The following is a 15,950-nucleotide window of genomic DNA, read 5'->3' as shown; positions in this document are numbered from 1 at the left end:
CTATATTAATTAAATCATGTTTTTGATTATTGGACATTAAACTTCTTAATTCTTTCATCTTCACATGCCAAATTCACAATTTTCAGCAATGTAGTCATTTTAACAGTAGGCTAGTAACCTAACTGTTTGGACATACATGTTCATGCTTTGTATAGATTGTATCTATTGTATCTCAAATATTTAATGTCAAGACAATTGGTTTGATTTAACTGTGGACGCTATTTTTTCAATCCAATCCAAATATTCTGTGCAACTGTTATAGACAAACATTTAGCCTTTAAGCTGACAACACATCATATCACAATGTGTTCTGAAATTGTAGATCACCCAGGGCATTTACCAAATGATTAATTCACAAAGATCAAATAGCCTACATAAAAATACTCAATATACTATCTAATATACAGCAAATCTGCAGCTCAGATTACAGTGAAACTATGAATAAGATTGAATATAATGACTTGTTTATTTCTATCTGCAGCATAATGTTGGTGTGACATGTTCCACAAAAGCAATACAGTATCACAATAATAAAACATGTAAAGGGTCAGATGTAATGAAGCAGCAATATATAATGTAGAAAAAAATACAAAATGTCAGAAGAAAAAGGCTCAACAAACTCCAACAAAAAGTCACCACCATCCTCATTAGTATATAGAATGACTGGTCAACAACCCATCTAGATACAATAATGTGTAAATTGGGGGATACTTGGAGACAATGACAGTTAAAGTGTGTAGATTATACTGAGTGGGCCATCTGCATTTAAAATGCAAATAATGGGGGGGGGGGGGGGTTATTTCAGATGCTGGATGTGTTTGTTCCGTTATTTTACTAAATAAGAAACTCTACTTTTAACTGAGGCAAAATGTTTCCACTGTTGATTTGTGTAACACAAATAGACTAACACATCACATCACAATGCGTTCAGTTATATTTATGTATAGCCTACTATATCATTAATTATGAGATGAATGATTGAGATTTAAATTGAATATTGTGACTTGTTTATTTCTATCTGCAGCATAATGTTGGTGTGACATGTTCCACAAAAGCAATACAGTATCACACTAATAAAACATGTAGGGTCAGATGTAATGAAGCAGAAATATATAATGTAGATAGAGTGATGCAATGAGGGTAAAACCCCAACCAAAAGTCACCACCATACTAATGTGTGTGTGTGTGTGTGTGTGTGTGTGTGTGTGTGTGTGTGTGTGTGTGTGTGTGTGTGTGTGTGTGTGTGTGTGTGTGTGTGTGTGTGTGTGTGTGTGCGTGCGTGTGCGTGCGCAAGCGTGTGGTAGGATTTATTTCAGATGTTTGTTCCGTTATTTTATTAAATAAGAAACTCCACTTTAAACTGAGGCATAATGTTTCCACTGTTGATTTGTGTAACAGTTTTACTGCCAGGGTGCTTAGCTGGAGGAAATCAAATGCCTACAATATATTGGCAAATTATTCATGCTAAATGATCTATCAAACTAATTGTTTCTGCTGTTAAACTATGGTTTAATTGGAGGATGAGCTGAGCTGATGTGACAATAGGGTCAATATAATTGGAGGAAATAAATAAATGATTATAAAAAAAAATCAGAAAAAACAGATCTGATATGGTATGGATGCATGGATTATATGCCTATACATGGATGGTGGCAGTATAAGTGCATAATGGTGCTTATACGATATCTCAGAAATATGGGAAGTGTTCACTTTTAACATTCACAAAAACATGAGTTTTTGTTACATTAAAGACACCAATTTGTCATTTTGTAAACAAAAGGGCAGAGCCATGGGCTGTCCTTTTATAAGGAGGGGGAGGGACTAGGACAAGTGGGTGGTCTTAAAGGAGGAGGCGGCGACGTAAAATCAACCTCAGTTAACAATATATTGTTAAGGGGCCCCGGCCGCCCCTATATTTTATTTTAGGCCTCTTTTTATTTTTTCTCCCGACCTGGGTGTGCCCTCAGGCGTAACGTCATGGGCCCCCACGCAATCGCGTTGTCTGCGTCACGGTAGGAACGCCCCCTGGGCTCAGGGCTGGTGAGTGGTCCTTGAGGGATGGTGAGTGGTCCTTGAGGTGGTCCTTGAGGTCCTTGAGGGATGGTGAGTGGTCCTTGAGGGATGGTGAGTGGTCCTTGAGGGATGGTGAGTGGTCCTTGAGGGATGGTGAGTGGTCCTTGAGGGATGGTGAGTGGTCCTTGAGGTGGTCCTTGAGGTCCTTGAGGGATGGTGAGTGGTCCTTGAGGGATGGTGAGTTTGGAAGAAAAAAGCTAAAAGGAGTACAGTATTGTACAGTATAATTATGAATTGTTCAATGCACAGTGCTGCCTTTGTTTCTATTCTATTCCACGCCAACTCTCAAACCACATGAAAAAAAAATCTATTTAGGCACTGAAGCTCATTTAAATGAATTACTCAAAATCCATGTACTGCTCTTCTGTTTCCAGTAGATGTCACTAAAGTATTACCTTTTCCTCTTTCGGTTGAAGTCACGTCCACACACAGCCATTCATTTTATTTCATTATATCAATATTTATCATCTTTCAAATATAAAGGTTGTTACACACAGATAGTGATTTTAATTTTGATTGATTGATTGATTGATTGATTGTAATATTCATTAACAGTTTGCAGAATTACAGTAAATGTATAGGCACAAACTCAATACAAAGACTGTTAACTGTGAGTGGACGACGCAATTAACTAGCATTACACTTGTTTACAAGAGGGTCCACCTTGTTCAATTCATCACAAATGCCGTGCAAGGCAATCACTATATAGCATATAGTTGCATTATACTGTAGGCCTATACCAGGGGTGGGCAACTTTGACGATGTCGAGGGCCAATATATTTCCACAGTGTATATTACTGTTGTACTAGCAATAGCTGATCTACAAGCTCAAAACGCGTCGCAATGCAACACGTTTTGAGCTTGTAGATCTTTTGCTATATTTGAATTGAAAACCTGCATCATTTTTTGCTATTTTTGAATTGGAATCCTGAATTGAATTTCAAAGGCATGTAGTTATATTTATGTTAACTTTATGAACATAATGAGCATTTTTTGGGGTCCTTGACATGAAATATTGAGTGATATAGGTCTATAGAAACATAGGTTATTTCAGAAAACTGTCAGGATTCAGAATAATTATTTATCAGGCCTAAATGGGTTAATCACACACCGTGTGTGTTAGCCCTCGGCTTACACGGGCCATAGAATTGGCCCGGCACCCAATTGGAACAGGTGGGAAGCGGCCATCCTGGTACCGCACCGTCCCAGATGGAACAGGTGGGAAGCGGCCATCCTGGTACCGCACCGTCCCAGATGGAACAGGTGGGAAGCGACCATCCTGGTACCGCACCGTCCCAGATATGGGGAGGTGATTGTCAGGGGAAGGGGCCTTGTGAGTCTATTGTCACCAGGGAAGGGGCCTTGTGAGTCTATTGTCACCAGGGAAGGGGCCTTGTGGGTCTATTGTCACCAGGGAAGGGGCCTTGTGGGTCTATTGTCACCAGGGAAGGGGCCTTGTGGGTCTATTGTCACCAGGGAAGGGGCCTTGTGGGTCTATTGTCACCAGGGGAAGGGGCCTTGTGGGTCTATTGTCACCAGGGGAAGGGGCCTTGTGGGTCTATTGTCACCAGGGAAGGGGCCTTGTGGGTCTATTGTCACCAGGGAAGGGGCCTTGTGGGTCTTTTGTCACCAGGGGAAGGGGCCTTGTGGGTCTATTGTCACCAGGGAAGGGGCCTTGTGGGTCTATTGTCACCAGGGAAGGGGCCTTGTGGGTCTATTGTCACCAGGGAAGGGGCCTTGTGGGTCTATTGTCACCAGGGAAGGGGCCTTGTGGGTCTATTGTCACCAGGGAAGGGGCCTTGTGAGTCTATTGTCACCAGGGGAAGGGGCCTTGTGGGTCTATTGTCACCAGGGAAGGGGCCTTGTGGGTCTATTGTCACCAGGGAAGGGGCCTTGTGGGTCTATTGTCACCAGGGAAGGGGCCTTGTGGGTCTATTGTCACCAGGGAAGGGGCCTTGTGAGTCTATTGTCACCAGGGGAAGGGGCCTTGTGGGTCTATTGTCACCAGGGAAGGGGCCTTGTGGGTCTATTGTCACCAGGGAAGGGGCCTTGTGGGTCTATTGTCACCAGGGAAGGGGCCTTGTGGGTCTATTGTCACCAGGGAAGGGGCCTTGTGGGTCTATTGTCACCAGGGAAGGGGCCTTGTGGGTCTATTGTCACCAGGGAAGGGGCCTTGTGGGTCTATTGTCACCAGGGGAAGGGGCCTTGTGGGTCTATTGTCACCAGGGGAAGGGGCCTTGTGGGTCTATTGTCACCAGGGAAGGGGCCTTGTGGGTCTATTGTCACCAGGGAAGGGGCCTTGTGGGTCTATTGTCACCAGGGAAGGGGCCTTGTGGGTCTATTGTCACCAGGGAAGGGGCCTTGTGGGTCTATTGTCACCAGGGAAGGGGCCTTGTGGGTCTATTGTCACCAGGGAAGGGGCCGGCGGGTGGATGGCCTCTAGCCGGGACGCATAGAGCGAGCCAATAGAGCCCGTCAGGTCGCAGGCTCCACAGCGCATGGGGAAAGGTTGGACTACCAAGTCACAACACTTTTAGGGTTACACCCTGTTTGAAACTAGCTCCTCGCCACTCGTCCTACACACTTCCACTCGGTTTGAGCATAGATATATAAATTATAGAGACGGCACCGGAATTCCCCTCCCATCCACTTGCATTGCATTGCATCTCTATTATTTATATATCTATGCTCAAACCGAGTGGAAGTGTGTAGGACGAGTGGCGAGGAGCTAGTTTCAAAAATGGCACTTGGACTACTAGGTCACACCTGAATGTCGTCGGGGTCGGACTCGAACCCGTGACACGCTGTCCGGCTCCATTTAGATCAGGGATGTCAAACTCAAATACACAGTGGGCCAAAATAAAGAAGGGCCGGACTGTGTTTCAACAGATTTTTGGGGAGAGGGGTGTATAGCTGAAAGTTGACCACAAGTGATGTACTTTCACTGCTGATCAATAGTGAAGAGAAGACGCATGCTTGCGCTTATTGCGGGCCCTCGATACGTGACGATGCACTCGCAGTGCATTGTGGGACTTGTAGTATTATGGTGGTCCGTGCAGTATACCAGAGGGCCAGTTCTAATACTAATTAAATATCATCCCGCGGGCCAAAGATAATTCATTCACGGGCCTGATTTGGCCCCCAGGTCTTTGACATATAGGATTTAGATCAATCTCTCCTCACTTTGAACGTCTTTCAAGGTTCTCCAACACAGAGAGCATCGTTCGGAAGAGCAGGGACGGATTAACCCCCATGAGGGCCCCTGGGCCGGTCATTTTTGCAGGGCCCCCATAGCGCAACATTTTGTGTTTTTCCGTGTTTTTATCATGTTTTTGACCTAAATTTAACTAAATCAATGGCCAATGAAGGGCCCCAGGAGCCCTTTTCAGGGCGTCAAACCTAGTGCTGCGCGGTCCAATTTCCCAGAAGGGCCCCTGAGAGCCAAGGGCCCCTGGGCCATGGCCCTACTGGCCCAATGGCTAATTTGTCCCTGCGTAAGAGCAATTTCTGCATTGCCTACTTTGAGTCAATAGAGATACGTTGATGCCAAATGATGTTTTCTTTATGTTCTCCTTTGGCATCTAAATCTGCGGGGGGGGGGGGGATACCATCGGAGAACATTTAACCCATTCTGACCTGAGATCAGATTCATAGGAGGTTTCCGCCGGACACACACTGGTCTGATAAACCCATTCTGACCTGAGATCAGATTCTAAAAAATGTCAGTCGTTCTTCGATTTTTCAAAAATAGCAGACCTACAAGCTCGTATCGCGCCACTCGGTGGCGCGATATGAGCTTGTAGATCTGCTATTTTACAATAGCTAAAGCATAACATGATGCTGACACCAAAATGGGTGCCCGGTCAGAATGGGTTAAGGAGCCGCATCGTTACTACTCCTTTTCCAGCTAATTAACATATTTTATACTGACCACCACGAGTCGAAAAATGGGTTTATTAAATAAAGAAAGTCCTCAAATCACTCACTGTTCATGCGATTAAAGCTCAAATCACTCACTGTTCGGTAAATTGCGGTAAATTGCTATTGCTATGACCTTGTTCAGTTTTGTTTCGTTTTCTTTGCACTCACACTTGTATTTATACTTGTGTCATAACTTGTGGTTCTTTTCTTTAGTGCTTTTATGATCCGAGTCGCATACAAGTTAAGCCATTTTGGACTGAAGTCGATTAAAAAAAGGCTTCTAAATCCAAAATAAATTCTGAAAAACCCATGTTTCTATGTCAGCGGTGCTCAACCTTTTTCATGTCAAGGACCCCCAGAATTATCTCTATTGGGCCACGGACCCCCATCTCAAAATATGTAGTTCCAGGGACCCCCCCCCCCCCCCCCCAGAAGCAAATATGTTAGTTCAAAATGTTCACTCTGAAATATATATTAAAAGATTTGCGCCACATTTTCACGACTTTTCAAAAATAGCAGACCTACAAGCTCTGAGCTATGAGCTTGTAGATCTGCTATTTTTCAATAGCTAAATTATAACATAATGTTTAAAACACCAAAAGGGGTTCCCGCCCAAAAGGGGTTAACATAAAACTCATGATGCAATCAAAAGTGTGTCAATTCTGGCAGGTTTCCTCCAGCCAGCCTCTGACTCATTCTTTTTTTAATTTACAGTTTGGGGACATGTGGTTCCTCTTCAGCGCTCCTAATGTTTTAACCAAATTAAAAGGTTAAAATTAGGGATTTTTTATCGGCTGCCAATATCTTTCCTTTCCCTCTTAAATCATTCAAATATCCTCAAATATTATCACATCATTCTTCATTAATTTGTCTTAGTTCGTCCAATCTGAACTTAACCAATTTTGGGCGGGAACCCCTTTTGGTGTTTTAAACATTATGTTATAATTTAGCTATTGAAAAATAGCAGATCTACAAGCTCAAAGTGCGGCACCGAGTTCCGCGCTACGAGCTTGTAGGTCTGCTATTTTTGATAAATCGTGAAAATGCGGCACACGTCATTGAATATATATTATTTCAGAGCCAACGTTTTTAACTCTAATCTTTGCTTCTGGGAGGAGGGGTTCCTGGAACAACATATTTTCAGATGGGGGTCGGCGGCCAATTACATATCATTTTGTGGGTCCTTGACATGGAATAATTTGAGAACCACTGACACAGAAACATGAGGGTTTTTCAGGAAACTGTCAGGATTTAGAAGACATTTGTAGAATCGTTCCCTGGTCTAAATGGGTTAAACTGGCTTATGGACCTGGCGCTATAGCCACAGACCGAGAACATTGCCCAACATTGGGCTATTTTAGCCTGATCATTTCTTTTATATTATATTTTTTATCCCACGATTTTGTAACCCATTTTTCACCCCTGTGTCAATCATCTAATGTGATCCTGGGCTCTACACACCCTCCACCAACCTAGTCCCCATATATGGGGGACAAGGGGAGAGCAACGGACTTGAACTCATGCTTCCTTCATGCCTGAGTGTCCAAGTCTCTCCTTTCCACCTGACAGGGGGGAGTTTCCCTGGTTGGACGTAGCGCGTGGAAGGAACACGTTATTCCAACCAGTTCCTTCCCCCTCCATCAGGCGCCCCGGCCGGCCAGGGGGAGGGAGTTTAGTGACCAGGATTACTGCATGTTTTTTGTGAGGGTACCTACCCTATGGGACACGGAGAGAACATGTGAGGGTACCTACCCTAGAGGACACGGGGAGAACATGTGAGGGTACCTACCCTAGGGGACACGGGGAGAACATGTGAGGGTACCTACCCTAGGGGACACGGGGAGAACATGTGAGGGTACCTACCCTAGGGGACACGGGGAGAACATGTGAGGGTACCTACCCTAGGGGACACGGGGAGAACATGTGAGGGTATCTACCCTAGGGGACACGGGGAGAACATGCAAACTCCACACAGAAAGGCCCTTTCGCCAAACCCGCCTGATCATTCATTAGTGAGGACCAATATGAAGTTATAGGTTGAGAAGTGGTGAAGTTAAGTGGTCCATTAAGAACACATGTAGCTACATTACATGAATTATACTACTATCAGAGCAGGAGAGAGAGAGGTTGAGATGCAATAAATTAGAGAGAGAGAGAGAGAGAGAGAATGAGAGCTTCAAAGAAGGAGATATATTTATAGAGCGAGATGGAGCGACATACCAGCGCGGTGCGGTGCTGTGATATGATATATATGTACTCTGTTGAAATATACAGGGCGTCTGGTCTGCTTAAATAGATTATTATTATAGATATGAAGAAGGACGTGGATGTAAGAAAGGTGAGGAAGGAGCCTGCAGGGGTAAACGCAGAATAATAAATAATATAGTCTAGACTATAGTCTAATATTATCATGATTAAGAATGGAAGATGAAGTACAGCGGTAATTTCATCTCGAGACAGAGACTGTGTGTGCGTGTGTGTGTGTGTGTGTGTGTGTGTGTGTGTGTGTGTGTGCGTGCGTGTAGAGAGAGTGCCCAAATCACAGAAAAGGAAAACAGAGCTGTTTGTCACTGTGTGGCTAATTGTTGTTATACTTTGGCAGCTCTGCCATCAAGACAATAACTCTCACATAACATTCCAGATATTAGGCTGCAGTCTCTTTGTGCAGTGATTACAGACACTTATTGTTGTGAGAAGGGGGGGGGGGGACGGACGACGACACACGTATGAAGTTGTGTGACTGTGAAGTATAAATTAGTGATGTGTCTGTGTAGCCTATACTCTGTACTCTGTGTGTCCTGATGAAGATCGAAGAAGAAAGGGCCTTTCTGTGTCCCCTAGGGTAGGTACCCTCACATGTTCTCCCCGTGTCCCCTAGGGTAGGTACCCTCACATGTTCTCCCCGTGTCCCCTAGGGTAGGTACCCTCACATGTTCTCCCCGTGTCCCCTAGGGTAGGTACCCTCACATGTTCTCCCCGTGTCCCCTAGGGTAGGTACCCTCACATGTTCTCCCCGTGTCCCCTAGGGTAGGTACCCTCACATGTTCTCCCCGTGTCCCCTAGGGTAGGTACCCTCACATGTTCTCCCCGTGTCCCCTATAAGGTAGATACCCTCACATGTTCTCCCCGTGTCCCCTAGGGTATAGGTACCCTCACATGTTCTCCCCGTGTCCCCTAGGGTAGGTACCCTCACATGTTCTCCCCGTGTCCCCTAGGGTAGGTACCCTAACATGTCCTCCCCGTGTCCCCTAGGGTAGGTACCCTCACATGTTCTCCCCTCGTGTCCCCTAGGGTAGGTACCCTCACATGTTCTCCCCGTGTCCCCTAGGGTAGGTACCCTCACATGTTCTCCCCGTGTCCCCTAGGGTAGGTACCCTCACATGTTCTCCCCTCGTGTCCCCTAGGGTAGGTACCCTCACATGTTCTCCCCGTGTCCCCTAGGGTAGATACCCTCACATGTTCTCCCCGTGTCCCCTAGGGTAGGTACCCTCACATGTTCTCCCCGTGTCCCCTAGGGTAGGTACCCTCACATGTTCTCCCCGTGTCCCCTATAGGGTAGGTACCCTCACATGTTCTCCCCGTGTCCCCTAGGGTAGGTACCCTCACATGTTCTCCCCGTGTCCCCTATAGGGTAGGTACCCTCACATGTTCTCCCCGTGTCCCCTAGGGTAGGTACCCTCACATGTTCTCCCCTCGTGTCCCCTAGGGTAGGTACCCTCACATGTTCTCCCCGTGTCCCCTAGGGTAGGTACCCTCACATGTTCTCCCCGTGTCCCCTAGGGTAGGTACCATGTAAACATGCAGTAATCCTGGTCTCTAAACTGCCTCCCCCTGGCCAGCCGGGGCGCCTGATGGAGGGGAAAGGAACTGGTTGGAATAACGTGTTCCTTCCACGCGCTACGTCCAACCAGGGAAACTCCCCCCCTGTCAGGTGTAAAGGAGCAACTTGGACACTCAGGCATGAAGAAAGCATGAGTTCAAGTCCGTTGCTCTCCCCTTGTCCCCCATATATGGGGACTAGGTTGGTGGAGGGTGTGTAGAGCCTAGGATCACATTAGATGATTGACACAGGGGTGAAAAATGGGTTACAAAAAATCGTGCAGGGATAACAAATATAAATAAATAAAAAAGATTGAAGAAGATGGAAACATACAGTACAACGTCAGAGGAGCATTGTCAGCATCACCATACAGAGTGTATATAGACTCTATATTCTTCTTATTTGTTTTTAAGATACTTGTTTTGGCGTTTTTTTGCCTTTATTGATATAGGGGACAGTAATTAGACAGGAAAGGGGGGGGGAGAGAGAGAGGGGGAGTGACACGGGGCAAAGGCCGCCGGGCTGGGGAGTGGAGTCCCTCGGCACGCCGTCCGGCTGGCTCGGCAGCCTGCAGCGGATGGATGCCCAGACGGTTGAGCTAATGAACCGTCCGGGCCTATTCTTCCTTCTTTACAAAGTATAAATGTAGTCACAGTTGGAGGGATGAACGCTTTCTGTTCGATACAGGCCTATAGGCTGTGCTTTGCTTTCGCTGTAACTCCAACACGAACTATGAATTTGAACTCACTCCCAATCTTCCGCCGTAGTCTGAAAACCCACCTCTTCAGACTACCACCATGGCCCGTAGCACTTACCCTATAGCCTAGCCCCTTAGATAGCACTTTATGTAGACTTAGATAGTATTTTAGACAGACTTATAGCTCGTTACGTAGACAGCACTAGAATTGCATTTCATGTAGTCATAGCGCTTTATATAGTACACATGTATATTGTATAATATATAATATAGTATAGTATGTATAGTTGACATAGATACTCCACCGTTACGTTCTTAGTTTATACATGATTCACGACAACTGCTTTTTATATTATGTGATGTATGCCACGCTTTTGTTATTGCTTAATGTAAATCGCTCTGGATCAAGTGAATGCTAAATGACTAAATTGTAATTGTAAATTTAATTCATGAAGGTATAGGTTATATATGCTTTGATTTAAAAGCATGCACAAATCCCATGCCCCAGTACAGTACAGTACAGTACAGTACAGTACAGTACAGTACAGTACAGTACAGTACAGTACAGTACAGTACAGTACAGTACAGTACAGTACAGTACAGTACAGTACAGTACACAACACATTGACATCATTGGAATACAAGAAGTGGCAGCCGTTAAGAGACGTGTGAGGAGGAAAACAACTAACATAGAGGAGAGCACACACACAATCATTTAATTATTATGTTGACTCCCAGTCAAAGACACCCACGAAGCTGCGAGAACCCTGGGAAGAAAATAAGTTTTAATTTGGAAATAAAATATAGCAAAACAATATTTACAAATTTGGCATTTAGCAGACACTATAGTTATGTATAATTACTGACAGCTGTGATATCAGAGAGATATAAAACCCTGAACAGCCACGCCAGTCGCATTCTATATTATACCTCATCATTATGTAATTTGCTACTTCAATAAGGAGAGATAAAGTTGAAAACACAATTAATCTTGATGCAGTAAAAAAAAGTGATTTGGGAAAAGGCACTATATATAATTTTGTATTTATTTATTTGAATAATTTGTTTGAATGATTGACTATGATTGGCCAAATCTATAGTTGACTATAGTAGCCGACTATTAGTCAACTTTTTTTGCATGATTTGACTGAGAGATTCTGTAGTGTGGGCGGTAGATAGATAGACTTTTTATTAAAGTGTCCTACATCATAAGATGCCCAGCCCGCACAGGCTTACAACACACTCACAAAATTGTACATATATAATAATACATATACACAAATAGACAGTTAACTCATGGATACATCGTTCTCCAACGTAACTGCCATCCTTTCTCTATACATTTTCCAAAAACAAAAACCTCATTACTGAACAACAAATTTAACATAAAAAACGCAGACATCCAAAACAGATCTGGGTTCTTATCCTGAATTTTTTCAATTATAAAGTTTATTAAATCATGCAGTGCCTAATGTTTGATTTAACACACTCCCTACTTTTGGCGAAGTAATGAATGTAATAAGGAATGTAATAACCTTCCGCTCTTGGTGGAATTGGATTGGTCACACACTAAGAAAAAACAACACAGCAATAACTAAACAGGCACTAACGTGGAACCCACAAGGAAAACGGAGCAGAGGGAGACCCAAAAACACCGGGAGAAGGAGCACGGAGCTAGATGTCAAGCAGAAGGGACTGACGTGGAAACAGCTGAGAGAGAGAGAGGTGGGGGGGGGGGGTGGGGGGGCTGCACCACTCAGTTCACACGGGTGTGATTTTTTTATATATGCCACATATATGTACCAACATATATGCACACATCTGAAATTGGACCCCTATACATATATGTCTCTCAACATATATGTACATATATGTCAATATATGTATTTAAGTCCATGTGGGCTGGGCGCCTTTGGTGCATGACACAATGTATCTAAGATGACATCATATATATGGCATAATATATGCATATGTACGTATGTGTAGCATTATGTGCATAATGTGTAGCATATATATATGCACATAGATGTATTGTCATGGTTGGCTCTTGGCCATGACAAACATTGGAGGCAAGAGACTTGGTAAAAGGGTAACAACAGGGTCTCAGCCAGAGGTCAGTGTGACCCATGGCTAACAGACAGGGTCAGAGGTCAGAGGTCAGTGTGACCCATGGCTAACAGACAGGGTCTCAGTCAGAGGTCAGTGTGACCCATGGCTAACAGACAGGGTCAGAGGTCAGTGTGACCCATGGCTAACAGACAGGGTCAGAGGTCAGTGTGACCCATGGCTAACAGACAGGGTCTCAGTCAGAGGTCAGTGTGACCCATGGCTAACAGACAGGGTCTCAGTCAGAGGTCAGTGTGACCCATGGCTAACAGACAGGGTCAGAGGTCAGAGGTCAGTGTGACCCATGGCTAACAGACAGGGTCTCAGTCAGAGGTCAGTGTGACCCATGGCTAACAAACAGGGTCAGAGGTCAGAGGTCAGTGTGACCCATGGCTAACAGACAGGGTCTCAGTCAGAGGTCAGTGTGACCCATGGCTAACAGACAGGGTCTCAGTTAGAGGTCAGTTTGACCCATGGCTAACAGACAGGGTCTCAGTTAGAGGTCAGTTTGACCCATGGCTAACAGACAGGGTCTCAGTCAGAGGTCAGTGTGACCCATGGCTAACAGACAGGGTCTCAGTCAGAGGTCAGTGTGACCCATGGCTAACAGACAGGGTCTCAGTCAGAGGTCAGTGTGACCCATGGCTAACAGACAGGGTCAGAGGTCAGTGTGACCCATGGCTAACAGACGGTCTCAGTCAGAGGTCAGTGTGACCCATGGCTAACAGACAGGGTCTCAGTCAGAGGTCAGTGTGACCCATGGCTAACAGACAGGGTCAGAGGTCAGTGTGACCCATGGCTAACAGACAGGGTCAGAGGTCAGTGTGACCCATGGCTAACAGACAGGGTCTCAGTCAGAGGTCAGTGTGACCCATGGCTAACAGACAGGGTCTCAGTCAGAGGTCAGTGTGACCCATGGCTAACAGACAGGGTCAGAGGTCAGAGGTCAGTGTGACCCATGGCTAACAGACAGGGTCTCAGTCAGAGGTCAGTGTGACCCATGGCTAACAGACAGGGTCTCAGTCAGAGGTCAGTGTGACCCATGGCTAACAAACAGGGTCAGAGGTCAGAGGTCAGTGTGACCCATGGCTAACAGACAGGGTCTCAGTCAGAGGTCAGTTTGACCCATGGCTAACAGACAGGGTCAGAGGTCAGAGGTCAGTTTGACCCATGGCTAACAGACAGGGTCTCAGTCAGAGGTCAGTGTGACCCATGGCTAACAGACAGGGTCAGAGGTCAGAGGTCAGTGTGACCCATGGCTAACAGACAGGGTCTCAGTCAGAGGTCAGTGTGACCCATGGCTAACAGACAGGGTCAGAGGTCAGAGGTCAGTGTGACCCATGGCTAACAGACAGGGTCTCAGTCAGAGGTCAGTATGACCCATGGCTAACAGACAGGGTCAGAGGTCAGAGGTCAGTGTGACCCATGGCTAACAGACAGGGTCTCAGTCAGAGGTCAGTGTGACCCATGGCTAACAGACAGGGTCAGAGGTCAGAGGTCAGTGTGACCCATGGCTAACAGACAGGGTCTCAGAGGTCAGTTTGACCCATGGCTAACAGACAGGGTCAGAGGTCAGAGGTCAGTGTGACCCATGGCTAACAGACAGGGTCTCAGTCAGAGGTCAGTGTGACCCATGGCTAACAGACAGGGTCTCAGTCAGAGGTCAGTGTGACCCATGGCTAACAGACAGGGTCTCAGTCAGAGGTCAGTGTGACCCATGGCTAACAGACAGGGTCAGAGGTCAGTGTGACCCATGGCTAACAGACAGGGTCAGAGGTCAGTGTGACCCATGGCTAACAGACAGGTTCTCAGTCAGAGGTCAGTGTGACCCATGGCTAACAGACAGGGTCTCAGTCAGAGGTCAGTGTGACCCATGGCTAACAGACAGGGTCAGAGGTCAGTGTGACCCATGGCTAACAGACAGGGTCAGAGGTCAGTGTGACCCATGGCTAACAGACAGGGTCTCAGTCAGAGGTCAGTGTGACCCATGGCTAACAGACAGGGTCAGAGGTCAGAGGTCAGTGTGACCCATGGCTAACAGACAGGGTCTCAGTCAGAGGTCAGTGTGACCCATGGCTAACAGACAGGGTCTCAGTCAGAGGTCAGTGTGACCCATGGCTAACAGACAGGGTCTCAGTCAGAGGTCAGTGTGACCCATGGCTAACAGACAGGGTCTCAGTCAGAGGTCAGTGTGACCCATGGCTAACAGACAGGGTCTCAGTCAGAGGTCAGTGTGACCCATGGCTAACAGACAGGGTCTCAGTCAGAGGTCAGTGTGACCCATGGGTAACAGACAGGGTCTCAGTCAGAGGTCAGTGTGACCCATGGCTAACAGACAGGGTCAGAGGTCAGAGGTCAGTGTGACCCATGGCTAACAGACAGGGTCTCAGTCAGAGGTCAGTGTGACCCATGGCTAACAGACAGGGTCAGAGGTCAGTGTGACCCATGGCTAACAGACAGGGTCTCAGTCAGAGGTCAGTGTGACCCATGGCTAACAGACAGGGTCAGAGGTCAGTGTGACCCATGGCTAACAGACAGGGTCTCAGTCAGAGGTCAGTGTGACCCATGGCTAACAGACAGGGTCAGAGGTCAGAGGTCAGTGTGACCCATGGCTAACAGACAGGGTCAGAGGTCAGAGGTCAGTGTGACCCATGGCTAACAGACAGGGTCAGAGGTCAGTTTGACCCATGGCTAACAGACAGGGTCAGAGGTCAGAGGTCAGTGTGACCCATGGCTAACAGACAGGGTCTCAGTCAGAGGTCAGTGTGACCCTATGGCTAACAGACAGGGTCTCAGTCAGAGGTCAGTGTGACCCTATGGCTAACAGACAGGGTCAGAGGTCAGTTTGACCCATGGCTAACAGACAGGGTCAGAGGTCAGAGGTCAGTGTGACCCATGGCTAACAGACAGGGTCAGAGGTCAGAGGTCAGTGTGACCCATGGCTAACAGACAGAGGTCAGTTTGACTGCATCTCCCGTCATCATTTATCATTGTATTATTACGACATTAACACATCTGTGGTGGAAGATGGTAGTCGTTATACTACCAGCTCACTAACTTTGATTTAGTGTTTGTTTGTGTGTTTGTTTGTTGTTTGTTGATTTGGTTTTTTATTTTATTTTATGTTGTTATCCTTTCAGTTGCTGTTGCTAGTCATGGCTGCCAGTTCCCACCTGATGTTGTGTGGGAGTCCAGACTGCTCCAGACCGTACTGAATAACTGCTAGCTTGCATAATGTCTTGAGGCTAGGACTGAAGTCTAAGACATACAGGTCACCAGAGGTGTCTCCTCCAAAGAGGATGATACGATCTCCCATCATGCAACAGCACATCC

Source organism: Protomyctophum parallelum (assembly GCF_964188405.1).
Source record: "Protomyctophum parallelum genome assembly, chromosome: 7".
Taxonomy (NCBI): Eukaryota; Metazoa; Chordata; class Actinopteri; order Myctophiformes; family Myctophidae; genus Protomyctophum; species Protomyctophum parallelum.
The sequence above is the reverse complement of the archived record's forward strand: the minus strand, read 5'-3'. Positions refer to the sequence as shown.